The sequence below is a fragment of the Littorina saxatilis genome, linkage group LG11, assembly GCF_037325665.1.
Source record: "Littorina saxatilis isolate snail1 linkage group LG11, US_GU_Lsax_2.0, whole genome shotgun sequence".
Lineage (NCBI taxonomy): Eukaryota > Metazoa > Mollusca > Gastropoda > Littorinimorpha > Littorinidae > Littorina > Littorina saxatilis.
Window position 1 is genome coordinate 42319895 of NC_090255.1, and position 19003 is coordinate 42338897.

General features: G+C 43.2%; 1 protein-coding gene across 3 annotated transcripts in view; it reads right to left on the reverse strand.

The window, feature by feature from the left end:
- The window catches only part of LOC138980533 (calmodulin-beta-like), a 118364-nt gene extending 100873 nt beyond the window's left edge, over window positions 1-17491 (reverse strand). Inside the window, exon 1 of one of the 3 annotated variants that reach the window (XM_070353428.1) lies at window positions 17180-17491. The gene's annotated coding sequence lies outside the window, so the exon portion shown is untranslated. The remainder of the gene's footprint in view (window positions 1-17179) is intronic. The other 2 variants (XM_070353430.1, XM_070353429.1) reach the window with 2 other exon arrangements.
- Between the last annotated feature and the right edge of the window lie 1512 nt (window positions 17492-19003).

Genomic DNA, 19003 nt, shown 5'->3' on the forward strand with positions numbered 1-19003 from the left:
AAATTGCATCTCGATACGTCCCATAAAGGAATCCCATTACGTCCCCGTACCATTATGTCCCAACACAACTGTTACTTGAGCAATGCTTGAACGCTGCGGTGGGCAGTGTGTGTGGGTGTGTGTGTGTGTGTGTGTGGGGGGTGAATGGGGTGAATGGGGACGGGTGAGGTGGGCACAGTGAGGTGTGGGCCGCGGAAGGAGGGACCCGCGGAAGGGGGGATGGGGTACGTGATCATCGTGGTCAGACTAGAGGAGAGAAGGGATGGGTGGGTGTGAACAATGATTAAGGATGGAGAAGAGATAACTAACTAAATAAATAGACATACCGGTACACACAATCTGTTAAACACATTGATTTATGAGATATTTCGTTGGTCAGACAATTTTTAATTAATTATATTTTATAATCTGATGAAAGATGACAGGTCCCTTTTTTAAGCAAGACCTTTAATTCAAGAGTCAAAATTTATTTTGATTTTAAGTGACACGTAGAAGATAACATATTGTAACAAGTATTATGACCCCTTTTTTTCCTTTATGATTTTTCATAAAGAAGAAATGTACTGTCTGATTGTGCAGTTTCCAATAATTATTCTGTGTTTGTCAATTATTGTTCTCCAGTCACACAGAGAGAGAGAGAGAGAGAGAGAGAGAGAGAGAGAGAGAGAGAGAGAGAGAGAGAGAGAGAGAGAGAGACAGACAGACACACACACACACACATCCACAAATACACACACACGCACACGCACACACACACACGGCACACACACACGCACACACATACACAGACATACATATACACACACAAACCAGGAGTGAGAGCGAGAGAAAAAATGAGAAAGAGAGAGTCGTCAGTAAGTAGTGGTATTGACACGTAGCGATAATGACACGTAGCGCTTAAAGATGTAGTGCTGTCGACACGTAGTGATAATGAACGAATGATAGCGACTTATCGACAAATTATTTGTAGCACTAATCAACGTAGCGATAGCGGCACGTAGCACAAATGACACGTAGGACAAATGACACGTAGCACAAATGACACGTAGCGCTAGCGATACGCACCAGGAACCTATCGATACATATTTTTGGTCAATGTCCGTCCACATGTTTGTCCGATATCACCAGTACACATCTTTTTATTTTCTTTTTATTTGTGAAATACTGCTATGTACTGACACGTTTTGTAATAAAAGTGCGTTTTGTGATAAATTTATTACAAATCGTGTTAGGCTTACACAATTTTTATTACAAATCGTGTTGAACGCGCAGTTTTGTAATAAAAATTGTGTAATCCGAACACGATTTGTAATACATTTATTAGAAAACGCACTTTTATTACAAAACGTGTCGCTACACTGCTACAGTAACATCTCAGATATTAAATGCACTAGTATTGGGACCTAATGGTACGGGGACGCAATGGCACGTACTTGCATTGGGACCTAATGGTACTGGGACCTAATGGTACTGGGACGCAATGGTACTGGGACCCAATGGTACTGGGACGCAATGGTACTGGGACGTAATGGTACTGGGACGTAATGGTACTGGGACGTAATGGTATTGGGACGTATTGACATGTAGCCGACAGCGGATACAGTAAACCCATGGTGTGTCGTCTGTGTCAAACACAACTCGCTCATCTTTCAGAACAAAGTCCATTTCAAGGCTATCACTGTCTTTGGCCATTTCCCCACACACGCTGCAGATCCAAAGGTCGTTTTCATCACTGCTTGATGGCGGAGTGATGTTAATCATTTTCTTAAACTGTAAATCAAAAACATCGGTTCAGTATTCCAAAAGGAAAATGAGTGTTGAACGTTACAAACAAACATTGAAATATCGTAAATAAAACGCTATCACGAATGCACGTGTATCCCTGTTCGCTCACGTGTGCGTGGCGACGTGTGTGTGTGTGTGTGTGTGTGTGTGAGAGAGAGAGAGAGAGAGAGAGAGAGAGAGAGAGAGAGTGAGAGTGAGAGCAAGAAAGAGAGAAAGAAACAGACAGACAGATACAGAGAGACAGAGAGAGAGAGAGAAAGAGAGAGAGAGAGAAAGAGAGAGAGAGAAAGAGAGAGGGGGGTGGAGGGGCGGTAAGGCTATAGCGGGAACCAAATTTGCTTGGAAGAAACAATTGTGTCTCTCTTTTCTATATCATGGACGGCATAGTCAATCAAGCACAATTAACATTGCTCAATTAGGAGTGGAAAAGCCAAGTTAAACGACTTGTCTTCGTATTTTCAGAAAGGAAAATGGAGCACTTACCTTTGTCCCATTCAGTTTCTCTCAAGACCAGGCTGCTTTCGTGTAGACGTAAACCTCGTAACCCGGATGTTTTGATCAATTTCCCACCAAAACAGTTCACGAAAACCTCGTAAAAGCCAATACGAGGTTTGTAAATTACCACCGCTTTCCGAGAAAACCTCGTAAGATCCCTTAAGTGGTAAAGTTGAAAGCCCGCGCAAACGGTTTTGAGTTATGAGGTTTGTTTACAGCAGCTTAATTAACTAATTAGGCAATATATTTATTTGATTTTTGTTTCAGAAGGTAGGTAAAAAAATTACGATTTCAATGATGCAAAAAAACGAAAATCAGAAAAATGGTGGTTACGAGGTTTGTTTTGAACACTGACGATATTTTTGTATGACTTATCATTTTCTCAGTCTTCCCTTGCAGGAAATATGTGACCCTCCACCACGGAATGAGTCACATGTCACCTTTGCATGATTTTAATATTTTTACATTTTTCTAAAGAGTTTTTAATGCTCAATCCAGTGGTGAAAACCGTTTTAGAAAAGAACGAAAACTGTTTGAGTTATAAGCCTGTGACTAAGGTGACACTCACACTGTTACCAGACACTCCCCAAACTTATATTAAGCCTAGCGCAGAACCGCGCGAGGTGACATGCGACTCATTTCGTGGTGGAGGGTCACATATATAGAGGACATCTGAGCATTTATGTGGATATCAATTTTCTATAGATATAAATAAAGTGAGAGTGAAAGGACCTAAGTGGTGACAGTTTTATTTCCGACCAGATGGGAGGCACGCACACGGCCGTTGCACACGAGGAACTGACACGTGACATCATGTGCCATGCTAAACGGTTATTGAACGTCTTCAGCCAAATGCAAACAAAATATAACAAGTCGCGTAAGGCGAAATTACTACATTTAGTCAAGCTGTGAAACTCACAGAAGGAAACTGAACGTAGTCCGCCGCTAGTGCAAAAGGCAGTGAAAGTGACGAGCCTGTTTGGCGCGGTAGCGGTTGCGCTGTGCTTCATAGCACGCTTTACTGTACCTCTCTTCGTTTTAACTTTCTGAGCGTGTTTTTAATCCAAACATATCATATCTATATGTGTTTGGAATCAGGAACCGACAAGGAATAAGATGAAATTGTTTTTAAATCGATTTAGAAAAATTAATTTTAATCATAATTTTCATATTTTTAATTTTCAGAGCTTGTTTGTAATCCAAATATAACATATGTATATGTTTTTGGAATCAGAAAATGAAGCAGAATAAGATGAAATTGTTTTGGGATCGATTAATAAAAAAATAATTTTAATTACAAGTTTCCGATTTTAATGACCAAACTCATTAATTATTATTTAAGCCACCAAGCTGAAATGCAATACCGAAGTCCGGCCTTTGTCGAAGATTGCTTGGCCAAAATTTCAATCAATTTGATTAAAATATGAAGGTGTGACAGTGCCGCCTCAACTTTTACAAAAAGCCGGATATGACGTCATCAAAGGTATTTATTGACAAAATGAAAAAAACGTCCGGGGATATCATACCCAGAAACTCTCATGTCAAATTTCATAAAGATCGGTCTGAATCGCTCTACACACACACACACGCACAGACACACACACACAGACACACACACACACATACACCACGACCCTCGTTTCGATTCCCCCTCTATGTTAAAACATTTAGTCAAAACTTGACTAAATGTAAAAATCAGATACTATACTGCTTGTTAAGAGGACGTGTATAAGCTTTGCTTGTTGTGCTCGACGGGCGCTGTGGCGGGGTGGTAAGACGTCGGCCTCTTAATCGGAAGGTCGAGGGTTCGAATCCCGCCTGGTGGGTTAAGTGTGGAGATTTGTCGATCTCCCAGGTCAACTTATGTGCAGACCTGCTAATGGCTTATCCCCCTTCGTGTGTACACGCAAGCACAAGACCAAGTACGCACGGAAAAGATCCTGTAATCCATGTCAGAGTTCGGTAGGTTATAGAAACACAAAAATACCCAGCATGCTTCCTTCGAAAGCGGCGTATGGCTGCCTAAATGGCGGGGTAAAAACGGTCATACACGTAAAATTCCACTCGTGCAAAAAAACCACACACGAGTGTACGTGGGAGTTTCATCCCACGAACGCAGACGAAGAAGAAGAAGAAGCTTGTTGTGTTCCTTCTATTAAATTGATTATATGCGGCATTGTTATCTGTAATTTTCTGAATTATTTGTTTAAACCAAAGTGAGAACAAAAAATAAAAAAAATAAAAATAAAAGTATCGGATATCAGAATAAAAGTCAAAGTTTCCTTTCTATTTTATTTCTTTTTGTATGAATTAATACGAAATAAAGTTAAGTGGTTAAGAAACATCTCAGCTGAAAGTTATTCGTAAGAGTGGTTACTCAAAGTATGCACCGAACGCAATTCTGCAAGAAGAAAATCTAAAGCATTTTTGTTTTGTTATCAGAGGACCTTTGTTTTCAACAAAACGCCCAAAGCATAGCCAAGTACGGAAGCAGCTCGTATAGATCTTCTACAACACTACGCGACAGTACCAAACTCGGGGAAATTACTACAACACTACACGACAGTACCAAACTCGGGGACATTACTACAACACTACACGACAGTACCAAACTCGGGGACATTACTACAACACTACACGACAGTACCAAACTCGGGGAAATTACTACAACACCACGCGACAGTACCAAACTCGGGGAAATTACTACAACACCACGCGACAGTACCAAACTCGGGGAAATTACTACAACACCACGCGACAGTACCAAACTCGGGGAAATTACTACAACACCACGCGACAGTACCAAACTCGGGGAAATTACTACAACACCACGCGACAGTACCAAACTCGGGGAAATTACTACAACACTACACGACAGTACCAAACTCGGGGAAATTACTACAGAAGTAAAGACAAGGAAAACTTGCAAAACTGGTTTCTGCCACCACATAATATTTACCCTTTTTATGAGAAGACTACCCCAGGTAGAAACTCCGACACAGAGGCACAATCGATGGACAGGGCAATAAGGAATGTAGGGAATGGGACACACAAAGTGTAATGGTTTCCCTCAACTACTGTGGCACGTCAAAGGTGCATCAATACACAGGGCACACATTAATATCATCATGTTTCTCTCTGTACATGTATTTATAAAGGGTGGGAGATGATACCCCCACCCCACGAAAACGATGCCCATGCTAAAATTAAATCTGTAGACGGTAGAAAGAAAGATAGTAGAAAGAAAGACAGTAGAAAGAAAGACAGTAGAAAGAAAGATAGTAGAAAGAAAGACGGTAGAAAGAAAGACGGTAGAAAGAAAGACGGTAGAAAGAAAGACGGTAGAAAGACAGACGGTAGAAAGACAGACGGTAGAAAGACAGACGGTAGAAAGAAAGACAGACGGTAGAAAGAAAGACAGACGGTAGAAAGACAGACGGTAGAAAGAAAGACAGACGGTAGAAAGAAAGACAGACGGTAGAAAGACAGACGGTAGAAAGACAGACGGTAGAAAGAAAGACAGACGGTAGAAAGAAAGACAGACGGTAGAAAGAAAGACAGACAGTAGAAAGACAGACGGTAGAAAGACAGACGGTAGAAAGACAGACGGTAGAAAGACAGACAGACGGTAGAAAGAAAGACAGATGGTAGAAAGACAGACGGTAGAAAGACAGACGGTAGAAAGACAGACGGTAGAAAGACAGACAGACGGTAGAAAGAAAGACAGATGGTAGAAAGACAGAAGGTAGAAAGACAGACGGTAGAAAGACAGACAGACGGTAGAAAGAAAGACAGACGGTAGAAAGACAGACAGACGGTAGAAAGACAGACGGTAGAAAGACAGACGGTAGAAAGACAGACAGACGGTAGACAGACAGACGGTAGAAAGACAGACGGTAGAAAGACAGACGGTAGAAAGAAAGACAGACGGTAGAAAGACAGACGGTAGAAAGACAGACAGACGGTAGACAGACAGACGGTAGAAAGACAGACGGTAGAAAGACAGACAGACGGTAGAAAGAAAGACAGACGGTAGAAAGACAGACAGACGGTAGAAAGAAAGACAGACGGTAGAAAGACAGACGGTAGAAAGACAGACGGTAGAAAGACAGACGGTAGAAAGACAGACGGTAGAAAGACAGACAGACGGTAGAAAGAAAGACAGACGGTAGAAAAACAGACAGACGGTAGAAAGACAGACGGTAGAAAGACAGACGGTAGAAAGACAGACGGTAGAAAGACAGACGGTAGAAAGACAGACGGTAGAAAGACAGACAGACGGTAGAAAGAAAGACAGACGGTAGAAAGAAAGACAGACGGTAGAAAGACAGACAGACGGTAGAAAGAAAGACAGACGGTAGAAAGAAAGACAGACGGTAGAAAGACAGACAGACGGTAGAAAGAAAGACGGTAGAAAGACAGACGGTAGAAAGAAAGACAGACGGTAGAAAGACAGACGGTAGAAAGACAGACGGTAGAAAGAAAGACAGACGGTAGAAAGACAGACGGTAGAAAGACAGACGGTAGAAAGAAAGACAGACGGTAGAAAGACAGACGGTAGAAAGAAAGACAGACGGTAGAAAGACAGACGGTAGAAAGACAGACGGTAGAAAGACAGACAGACGGTAGAAAGACAGACAGTAGAAAGACAGACGGTAGAAAGACAGACAGACGGTAGACAGACAGATGGTAGAAAGACAGACGGTAGAAAGACAGACGGTAGAAAGACAGACGGTAGAAAGACAGACGGTAGAAAGAAAGATGGTAGAAAGACAGACAGATGGTAGAAAGACAGACGGTAGAAAGAAAGACGGTAGAAAGAAAGACAAATGGTAGAAAGACAGACAGACGGTAGAAAGACAGACAGTAGAAAGACAGACGGTAGAAAGACAGACGGTAGAAAGACAGACAGACGGTAGAAAGACAGACAGACGGTAGACAGACAGATGGTAGAAAGACAGACGGTAGAAAGACAGACGGTAGAAAGACAGACGGTAGAAAGAAAGACAGACGGTAGAAAGAAAGACGGTAGAAAGAAAGACAGACGGTAGAAAGAAAGACAGACGGTAGAAAGAAAGACAGACGGTAGAAAGACAGACGGTAGAAAGAAAGACAGACGGTAGAAAGAAAGACAGACGGTAGAAAGACAGACGGTAGAAAGAAAGACAGACGGTAGAAAGACAGACGGTAGAAAGACAGACGGTAGAAAGACAGACAGACGGTAGAAAGACAGACGGTAGAAAGACAGACGGTAGAAAGACAGACAGACGGTAGAAAGACTGACGGTAGAAAGACAGACGGTAGAAAGACAGACGGTAGAAAGACAGACGGTAGAAAGACAGACGGTAGAAAGAAAGATGGTAGAAAGACAGACAGACGGTAGAAAGACAGACGGTAGAAAGAAAGACGGTAGAAAGAAAGACAGACGGTAGAAAGACAGACAGATGGTAGAAAGACAGACGGTAGAAAGACAGATGGTAGAAAGACAGACGGTAGAAAGACAGACAGACGGTAGAAAGACAGACAGACGGTAGAAAGAAAGATGGTAGAAAGACAGACGGTAGAAAGACAGACGGTAGAAAGACAGACGGTAGAAAGAAAGACAGACGGTAGAAAGAAAGACGGTAGAAAGAAAGACAGACGGTAGAAAGAAAGACAGACGGTAGAAAGAAAGACAGACGGTAGAAAGACAGACGGTAGAAAGAAAGACAGACGGTAGAAAGAAAGACAGACGGTAGAAAGACAGACGGTAGAAAGAAAGACAGACGGTAGAAAGAAAGACGGTAGAAAGACAGACGGTAGAAAGACAGACGGTAGAAAGACAGACGGTAGAAAGACAGACGGTAGAAAGACAGACGGTAGAAAGACAGACGGTAGAAAGACAGACGGTAGAAAGACAGATGGTAGAAAGAAAGACAGACGGTAGAAAGACAGACAGACGGTAGAAAGACAGACGGTAGAAAGACAGACGGTAGAAAGAAAGACAGACGGTAGAAAGACAGACGGTAGAAAGAAAGACAGACGATAGAAAGACAGACAGATGGTAGAAAGAAAGACGGTAGAAAGACAGACGGTAGAAAGAAAGACAGACGGTAGAAAGAAAGACAGACGGTAGAAAGACAGACGGTAGAAAGACAGACGGTAGAAAGAAAGACAGACGGTAGAAAGAAAGACAGACGGTAGAAAGACAGACGGTAGAAAGACAGACGGTAGAAAGAAAGACAGACGGTAGAAAGAAAGACAGACGGTAGAAAGACAGACGGTAGAAAGACAGACGGTAGAAAGACAGACGGTAGAAAGAAAGACAGACGGTAGAAAGACAGACAGACGGTAGAAAGACAGACGGTAGAAAGACAGACGATAGAAAGAAAGACAGATGGTAGAAAGACAGACGGTAGAAAGACAGACGGTAGAAAGACAGACAGACGGTGGAAAGAAAGACGGTAGAAAGACAGACGGTAGAAAGACAGACGGTAGAAAGACAGACGGTAGAAAGACAGACGGTAGAAAGACAGACGGTAGAAAGAAAGACGGTAGAAAGAAAGACGGTAGAAAGAAAGACGGTAGAAAGAAAGACAGTAGAAAGAAAGACAGTAGAAAGAAAGACAGTAGAAAGAAAGACGGTAGAAAGAAAGACGGTAGAAAGAAAGACAGTAGAAAGAAAGACAGTAGAAAGAAAGACGGTAGAAAGACAGACGGTAGAAAGACAGACGGTAGAAAAAAAGACGGTAGAAAGAAAGAAAGACGGTAGAAAGAAAGACAGTAGAAAGAAAGACAGTAGAAAGAAAGACGGTAGAAAGAAAGACGGTAGAAAGAAAGACGGTAGAAAGAAAGACAGTAGAAAGAAAGACAGTAGAAAGAACGATAGTAGAAAGAAAGACAGTAGAAAGAAAGACGGTAGAAAGACAGACGGTAGAAAGACAGACGGTAGAAAGACAGACGGTAGAAAGACAGACGGTAGAAAAAAAGACGGTAGAAAGAAAGACAGACGGTAGAAAGAAAGACAGTAGAAAGAAAGACGGTAGAAAGAAAGACGGTAGAAAGAAAGACGGTAGAAAGAAAGACGGTAGAAAGACAGACAGTAGAAAGACAGACGGTAGAAAGACAGACGGTAGAAAGACAGACAGACGGTAGAAAGACAGACGGTAGAAAGAAAGACGGTAGAAAGAAAGACAGACGGTAGAAAGACAGACAGACGGTAGAAAGACAGACGGTAGAAAGACAGACGGTAGAAAGACAGACGGTAGACAGACAGACGGTAGAAAGACAGACGGTAGAAAGACAGACGGTAGAAAGAAAGACGGTAGAAAGACAGACGGTAGAAAGACAGACGGTAGAAAGACAGTAGAAAGAAAGACAGTAGTAAGAACGATAGTAGAAAGAAAGACAGTAGAAAGAAAGACGGTAGAAAGAAAGACGGTAGAAAGAAAGACAGTAGAAAGAAAGACGGTAGAAAGACAGACGGTAGAAAGACAGACAGACGGTAGAAAGACAGACAGACGGTAGAAAGAAAGACGGTAGAAAGAAAGACGGTAGAAAGAAAGACAGTAGAAAGAAAGACAGTAGAAAGACAGACGGTAGAAAGACAGACGGTAGAAAGACAGACGGTAGAAATACAGACGGTAGAAAGAAAGACGGTAGAAAGAAAGACGGTAGAAAGAAAGACAGACGGTAGAAAGACAGACGGTAGAAAGACAGACGGTAGAAAGACAGACGGTAGAAAGAAAGACAGACGGTAGAAAGAAAGACAGACGGTAGAAAGACAGACGGTAGAAAGAAAGACAGACGGTAGAAAGACAGACGGTAGAAAGACAGACGGTAGAAAGAAAGACGGTAGAAAGACAGACGGTAGAAAGACAGACGGTAGAAAGAAAGACAGACGGTAGAAAGAAAGACAGACGGTAGAAAGACAGACGGTAGAAAGAAAGACAGATGGTAGAAAGAAAGACAGACGGTAGAAAGACAGACGGTAGAAAGAAAGACAGACGGTAGAAAGACAGACGGTAGAAAGACAGACGGTAGAAAGACAGACGGTAGACAGACAGACGGTAGAAAGACAGACGGTAGAAAGACAGACGGTAGAAAGACAGATGGTAGAAATACAGACGGTAGAAATACAGACGGTAGAAAGAAAGACGGTAGAAAGAAAGACGGTAGAAAGAAAGACAGACGGTAGAAAGACAGACGGTAGAAAGAAAGACAGACGGTAGAAAGACAGACGGTAGAAAGACAGACGGTAGAAAGAAAGACGGTAGAAAGACAGACGGTAGAAAGACAGACGGTAGAAAGAAAGACAGACGGTAGAAAGAAAGACAGACGGTAGAAAGACAGACGGTAGAAAGAAAGACAGACGGTAGAAAGAAAGACAGACGGTAGAAAGACAGACTGTAGAAAGACAGACTGTAGAAAGACAGACGGTAGAAAGACAGACGGTAGAAAGACAGACAGACGGTAGAAAGACAGACGGTAGAAAGACAGACAGACGGTAGAAAGACAGACAGACGGTAGAAAGAAAGACAGACGGTAGAAAGACAGACGGTAGAAAGAAAGACAGACGGTAGAAAGACAGACAGACGGTAGAAAGACAGACGGTAGAAAGACAGACTGTAGAAAGACAGACGGTAGAAAGAAAGACAGACGGTAGAAAGACAGACTGTAGAAAGACAGACGGTAGAAAGAAAGACAGACGGTAGAAAGACAGACAGACGGTAGAAAGACAGACGGTAGAAAGACAGACTGTAGAAAGACAGACTGTAGAAAGACAGACGGTAGAAAGACAGACGGTAGAAAGACAGACTGTAGAAAGACAGACTGTAGAAAGACAGACGGTAGAAAGACAGACTGTAGAAAGACAGACGGTAGAAAGACAGACGGTAGAAAGACAGACGGTAGAAAGAAAGACAGACGGTAGAAAGACAGACAGACGGTAGAAAGACAGACGGTAGAAAGACAGACTGTAGAAAGACAGACTGTAGAAAGACAGACGGTAGAAAGACAGACGGTAGAAAGACAGACAGACGGTAGAAAGACAGACAGACGGTAGAAAGACAGACGGTAGAAAGACAGATGGTAGAAAGACAGACAGACGGTAGAAAGACAGACGGTAGAAAGACAGACGGTAGAAAGACAGACGGTAGACAGAAAGACAGTAGAAAGACAGACGGTAGAAAGACAGACGGTAGACAGACAGACGGTAGAAAGACAGACGGTAGACAGACAGACGGTAGAAAGACAGACGGTAGAAAGAAAGACAGACGGTAGAAAGACAGACGGTAGAAAGACAGATGGTAGAAAGACAGACGGTAGAAAGACAGACAGACGGTAGAAAGACAGACGGTAGAAAGACAGACAGACGGTAGAAAGACAGACGGTAGAAAGACAGACAGACGGTAGAAAGACAGACGGTAGAAAGACAGACAGACGGTAGAAAGACAGACGGTAGAAAGACAGACAGACGGTAGAAAGACTGACGGTAGAAAGACAGACGGTAGAAAGACAGACGGTAGAAAGACAGACAGACGGTAGAAAGACAGACGGTAGAAAGACAGACAGACGGTAGAAAGACAGACGGTAGAAAGACAGACAGACGGTAGAAAGACTGACGGTAGAAAGACAGACGGTAGAAAGACAGACGGTAGAAAGACAGACGGTAGAAAGACAGACGGTAGAAAGACAGATGGTAGAAAGAAAGACAGACGGTAGAAAGAAAGACAGACGGTAGAAAGAAAGACGGTAGAAAGACAGACGGTAGAAAGACAGACGGTAGAAAGACAGACGGTAGAAAGACAGACGGTAGACAGACAGACGGTAGAAAGACAGACGGTAGAAAGACAGACAGTAGAAAGACAGACGGTAGAAAGACAGACGGTAGAAAGAAAGACAGACGGTAGAAAGACAGACGGTAGAAAGAAAGACAGACGGTAGACAGACAGACGGTAGAAAGACAGACGGTAGAAAGACAGACGGTAGAAAGACAGACGGTAGACAGACAGACGGTAGAAAGACAGACAGACGGTAGAAAGACAGACGGTAGAAAGACAGACGGTAGAAAGACAGACAGACGGTAGAAAGACAGACGGTAGAAAGACAGACGGTAGAAAGAAAGACGGTAGAAAGAAAGACAGTAGAAAGAAAGACAGTAGAAAGAAAGACAGTAGAAAGACAGACGGTAGAAAGACAGACTGTAGACAGACAGACGGTAGAAAGACAGACGGTAGAAAGACAGACAGTAGAAAGACAGACGGTAGACAGACAGACGGTAGAAAGAAAGACAGACGGTAGAAAGACAGACGGTAGAAAGACAGACGGTAGAAAGACAGACAGTAGAAAGACAGACGGTAGAAAGACAGACGGTAGAAAGACAGACGGTAGACAGACAGACAGACGGTAGAAAGACAGACGGTAGAAAGACAGACGGTAGAAAGAAAGACAGACGGTAGAAAGACAGACGGTAGAAAGACAGACGGTAGAAAGAAAGACGGTAGAAAGAAAGACAGATGGTAGAAAGACAGACGGTAGAAAGACAGACGGTAGAAAGACAGACGGTAGAAAGACAGACGGTAGAAAGACAGACGGTAGAAAGACAGACGGTAGACAGACAGACAGACGGTAGAAAGACAGACGGTAGAAAGAAAGACGGTAGAAAGACAGACAGACGGTAGAAAGAAAGACAGACGGTAGAAAGACAGACGGTAGAAAGACAGACGGTAGAAAGACAGACGGTAAACGGTAGAAAGAAAGACGGTAGAAAGAAAGACGGTAGAAAGAAAGACGGTAGGTTTTCTTCTGAAAAGGATCAGTGAGTTAAAGAAGACAGTGTCATTTTTACACCCCCGGTATAGGGGTGTGTATAGGATTCGGTCGATGTGTTTGTTTGTTTGTTTGTTTGTTTGTTTGTGTTCGCATATAGATCTCAAGAATGAACGGACCGATCGTCACCAAACTTGGTGAACAGGTTCTATACATTCCTGAGACGGTCCTTACAAAAAATGGGACCAGTCAAACACACGGTTAGGGAGTTATTGGTGGATTAAAATTATACAAGGACTTAGAGAGGGACATATTCATGGTCAAAGGGAAATAACCATTCTCACTCAGTCACTGCCACCAACTGAGAAGGTTATTTCCCTTTGACGGGGGTGTTTTTCCTACCTCGGAGTAATTTCCTGTTCTTTCTTTTTTCTCCTTTTTTTATCATGATCTTTCGGTCCGAATATGGTTTTTCAATCAATTGAAGAAGCATTAAAGGTCTATATGGGGTGAGAGTAAGAGAGAGAAAGGGAGGGAGGAGATAGAGATAGAGAGCGGAGAGTGAGAGACATGGGGGGGGGGGGGGGGGAGAGAGCGAGAGTGAGAGTGACAGAAAGTGAGAGAGATGGGAAAGAGAGAGACAGACGGGGGAGAGATAGAGAGAGAGGGAGAGATAGAAGGAAAGAGAGAGAGAGAGAGAGAGAGAGAGAGAGAGAGAGAGAGGAATAAATGGAGAGAGAGAGAGAGAGAGAGAGAGAGAGAGAGGAGAGAGAGAGCGAGAGGGATATATAGAGAGAGAAGGAGAGAGAGAGAGAGAGAGGACGAGAGAGAGAGAGAGAGAGAGAGAGAAAGAGAGAGAGAGCGAGAATGAGAGAGAGAGAGAGACAGAGACAGAGAGAGACAGAGACAGAGAGAGACAGAGAAAGACAGAGAAAGACAGACAGACAGATACACAGACACACAGACAGAAGACGATAATCGATGATTTGGACAATAAACAACACGAGGACCAGGGAACATAAAACTTGATAGCTCCCCGGAACTACCCTGCCTCGTAAAATGTGCATCAACATACACACACACACACACACACACACACACACACACACACACACACACACACACACACACAGAGTCAAATTTACAAGCGGAAGGCAGGCGTGGAAAAAAGGGCGAGGTCGGCATACAAATCTGTTTTGCAATGGAAATGATACTATGCTAATATAGTGGTGCGCGCTTGTGTGTGTGTGTGTGTGTGTGTGTGTGTGTGTGTGTGTGTGTGTATGCGTGCGTGCGTGTGTGTGTGTATGCGTGCGTGCGTGTGTGTGTGCATGCGTAGGTGCGTGCGCGTGCGTGCGTGTGTGCGTGTGTGTGTGTTTAAGTGCGTGCGCGCGCGCGCGCTTGCGTGTCTGTGACTTCTTTTAAAGCATCAATTCGCAATTATTATAACACTACCAACAGAAAAAGTCGATGGAATAATAATATTCTGCTGTTAGCACAGAGGAGAAGGTGAAGCTTACAAACTATTGCAGGCAGTACCGTCGGCAATATTCTGAAAATATTCGTGTGATCATTATTTTCTGGGCTATCTTTTCTACGATCTTTTATTCCAATCGATAGAAATCCGAAACAGACCGAGCCAATGTGCCAACATTCAAGAATCAAAAGACAAACAAGTTAATGGTAATTGAACGTATAATAACAGACAAAACGAAACATTCTCCAGTCGGCCAGACAGATCGAGTACTTGGCTCAGTGGGGACAGTGAACTGGCTATTTGGCCTTAACAACAACTCATACAGCCGGAAGGTATTCCTTTCACAGTTTCAGGATTTGCTTGTTAAAGGCAGAGTAAGCCTCCCGTAAACCATCACAGATACGGTCAGGCTTTTACACACAGTACAAACACCCTTTCATTTAAACACTCACCAATTGAGAACATCCTAGGTGCCCTCCGTAAAGAGCGAACAATTTTCAAAGAATTTATTTTTGCGTGGTTTATCTTACCCCTGAGCCATCGTGAACCCGTGTGATCCAGTTTTCCCTTTTCACAATGCAGTCGTCATAGTTAGTCATTTGAATGCGACTCGACGTGAGCTTATCTACAATAGCACGTTTTTTTTATGCACGAAACAACGGCTGTGGTTCACAAGAACTCTAGCGATGGCGCTTTTAACTGTTGAGAGGAACGGCGATTTGCACTGATAAACCGGCCGTCGTCTGCTACGACCCTTGCGTGACCCTGCTTCCGGGCTTTTCTTTTTTTAAACTTTCACAACTTCGAATTGTTCTGATCTTGTCTTGATGAAAAACGAATTCTTTTATGATTAAAGAATGTTTGTGTAACAAGCTGTCAATTTATTATTTAGATTTTAAAAGTTAGGTCTAGCGCAAAAACGAGGCGCCGTTGTTGTTAACGGAACAAGTCTACGAAAATAAATTCTTTGAAAATGTCTCACGCTCGACAGAAAGCAGCCAGGATGTTCCCGTTCGGTGAGCGTTCAAATGGAAGTATGCTTGTACTGTATTTAGACGCTCGGGGAGCTCTGTGATGGTTTACGGGAGGCTTACTGTGCCTTTAATAAATACTGTACATACAGGGCAAGTGGCCCCACCTGTAAAGAACCAAAGTACGTGTACACACTTCTCTTGAAGTGGGAGTCGAGACAAGGAGAGTAAACGACTAGTACGCAAACACGGGGACACTTAAGTGCGTTGTTCTTTAATAGTCAGCTGTTAACAGAGCAAATGTTTTGGAATGTTACGAGTATGGGGTAAATTATTCTACTTGACAGAGAGAAGAGAGAAAAAAGGAGAGAGAGAGAGAGAGAGAGAGAGAGAGAGAGAGAGAGAGAGAGAGAGAGAGAGAGAGAGAGAGAGAGAGAGAGAGAGAGAGAGAGAGAGAGAGAGAGAGAGAGAACTCAGAAAGTTTATTGTTTAGGCCAACTGACCCGTTACAACCTGTACATATAATTATATCAAACATGACAGCATATACCTCTCTCTCTCTCTCTCTCTCTCTCTCTCTCTCTCTCTCTCTCTCTCTCTCTCTCTCTCTCTCTCTCTCTCTCTCTCAATCATTGGAAATTGTACTTAAAATGCAGTATGACAATTTATTTTTAAATTTGTATCTGTATATACAGTTATAATGTATTAAGTTTGATGTGATAGTTCTTTGATTATATTGTTTTCTGTTCTTGTTGACCCTATAATTATTAGGGCGAGGGCTGGATGTAAAAAAAGCAATACTCTTGCTTGTCTATTACTCTCGATAATAAAGATTTTGTCTTGTCTTGTCTTGTCTCTCTGTCTCTGTCTCTCTTTCTCTCTCCCTCTCTCTCTCCCTCTCTCTCTCTCTCTCTCTCTCTCTCTCTCTCACACACACACACACACATACATACTCTGACTCTCACTCCTCTCTCAAACACAAACAAACACACACACACACGTACACACAGACACACACACACACACACACGTACACACGCACACAAACACACAAACACACACACACATACACACAGACACACATACACACACACACACACACACAAACACACACACGCACACACACACACACACACACACACACACACAAACACACACACACACACACACACACACACACGCACGCACGCATACACACACTTACACACACTTCTTCTTTCTTGTAACACTCTTCACCAAACTCCCACACAACAACAACACCAAATCCAAAGCCGGTGTCACGAAATTTTCTTTCGCCGAAATATTTTTTCTCCCCCACCAACACGTTTCACTCATTTTTGTACCAAAAACAATTCTTATGCAAAACCATCCTCAGACTACGGGTTAGGGGTAAGTTTGGGAATGGGTTAGGTATGTAAACAGTTTTAAAATGCGTCAATTTCTGGCGATGTTTGTGAACGAAGATTTCGGGTATGTCTTAATACCGAATTCCCGCGGACGGCGTCGATTGAATTCTTAGTCTGTTTACATACCTAACCCATTCCCAAACCCGAAGTCAGAGGATGGTTTTGCATAAGAATTGTTTTTGGTACAAAAATGAGTGAAACGTGTTGGTGGGGGAGAAAAAATATTTCGGCGAAAGAAAATTTCGTGACACCGGTACCATCAAAACGTAACACACAGACACCAAAAGTTTTCCAACCTGATCGCAGTTTCAGCCAACACAGTATTAACTCCTATTGTCTGCTACTGTCCATGCGGGGTTCCGGCCAGTCTTTGACCAGTCCCTGACCAGTCCACTATAGCACAATAAAACGGACGGCACCCCAAAGAACAAATCCCACCAACACCAAGTCTGGTAACGCGGTTCTTACGAGGAAAGCCGTCTGCAGTCCACCCGGCCACACTTCGCTAGCTCTACACCCCAAGGCTGAACCTCCACAGTATTTTTCTGCCCGTTTGCCACCCGCGTGGCGAGTTCCCCAACCCGATTAGTCGACTATCGATCGAACAAGTCCTCTGTGGTTCAACCCGCCGCGAACCCTCTCGTAGCGCGATATCATTTCTGTGGCCATAAAAACCCGAGCCGTGCTTTTGTCTTATGACTGAACACACAGGCACACGATGCGGTGCAAGCCGAGGCCCAGGTCTTTTCACCTGGATTATCCTCCTTCCTTTTCACAAATCTAATCTAGGCTTAGCTTGTAAAACCGGAGACTGAATCTGTTAATAATTGCATTTCCAGCGAGATAGAAGTGAAACAATAGACAATAGAAGTCCGTATCTACACCATTGCCTCGCCATATTGCAAAACACAAACTCGTTTGAAAATGTTCATGCCTCAGCGCTGGAAGTTAGCGACATGGTTAGGGTCTTTCCTGGCAAAATTTTATAGGCATAGATAAAAAAAATGTCCACCAAAATACCCGTGTGACTTGGAATAATAGGCCGTGAAAAGTAGGATATGCGCCGAAATGGCTGCGATCTGCTGGTCGATGTGAATGCGTGATGTATTGTGTAAAAAATTCCATCTCACACGGCATAAATAGATCCCTGCGCCTTGAGTCCGAGTCTGGAGATACGCGCGTGATATAAGACTTCATATAAAAACAAAAAGGTTTTATACTTTCACACCTGACTTGAATTAAACATTCAAACATTCGAACCTCGGTGAATTTGTGGCAGTGGAGTTTAGTCTCTATGGATGAAGACGCCTTACCTTTCTCCTAAAAGAAGTGCTTTATCTTTCAAACAGTGCTAAGTTCATTCTAATGCTTTACAAATTAGTCGGCCGTGAGATTACCAATGACAATCATGACTCGTGTAAGCACTGACGGCAGAATTAAGGTGCTCTCCAGTGCATTTAGCTTAAAACCCAGCGCGTCACTTCTTCGCGGAATCGATCAGCGGGTTCAACAGAGAGGCTCATTTGTTTTGTTTGGTGAATTATGTGTGGATGTTAATTGTTAATTCATGCACACGAATAAGACCTCAATCACGGACTCACACTTGCAGGAATACAAAAAAGCATTTTTAGAAACAAACGGTTTCACTCTTGCTGAACGTTTTTTCCACCGGCAGAAGCCAACTTCTCCATAGACATTTCCCACAACAGAAAAGGATTTCTTTCATCAAAAAGTTAGTGGCAGGGTCAATAAAAACAAAGGCAAACAAATCCGCCGCCACAAGTTTTTACCCACACACACACACACACACATACACAAAAGCACGGTCGCAAGCACGGTCGCACACACGCACGCACGCACGCACGCACTCACGCACGCACGCACGCAGATGCATGCACGCACGCACGCACGCACACACACACACCGCACGCACGCACACACACACACACACGCACGCACACACGCATTCACGCACACACACACGCATTCACGCACACACACACACACACACACCCACACACACACACACACACACACAGACCTAAACAAGTGAACAATGTCTCTTTAAATAATATTTTAATAACTTTATTGTGTTACAGTTGTATATTTGACTTTGTGCC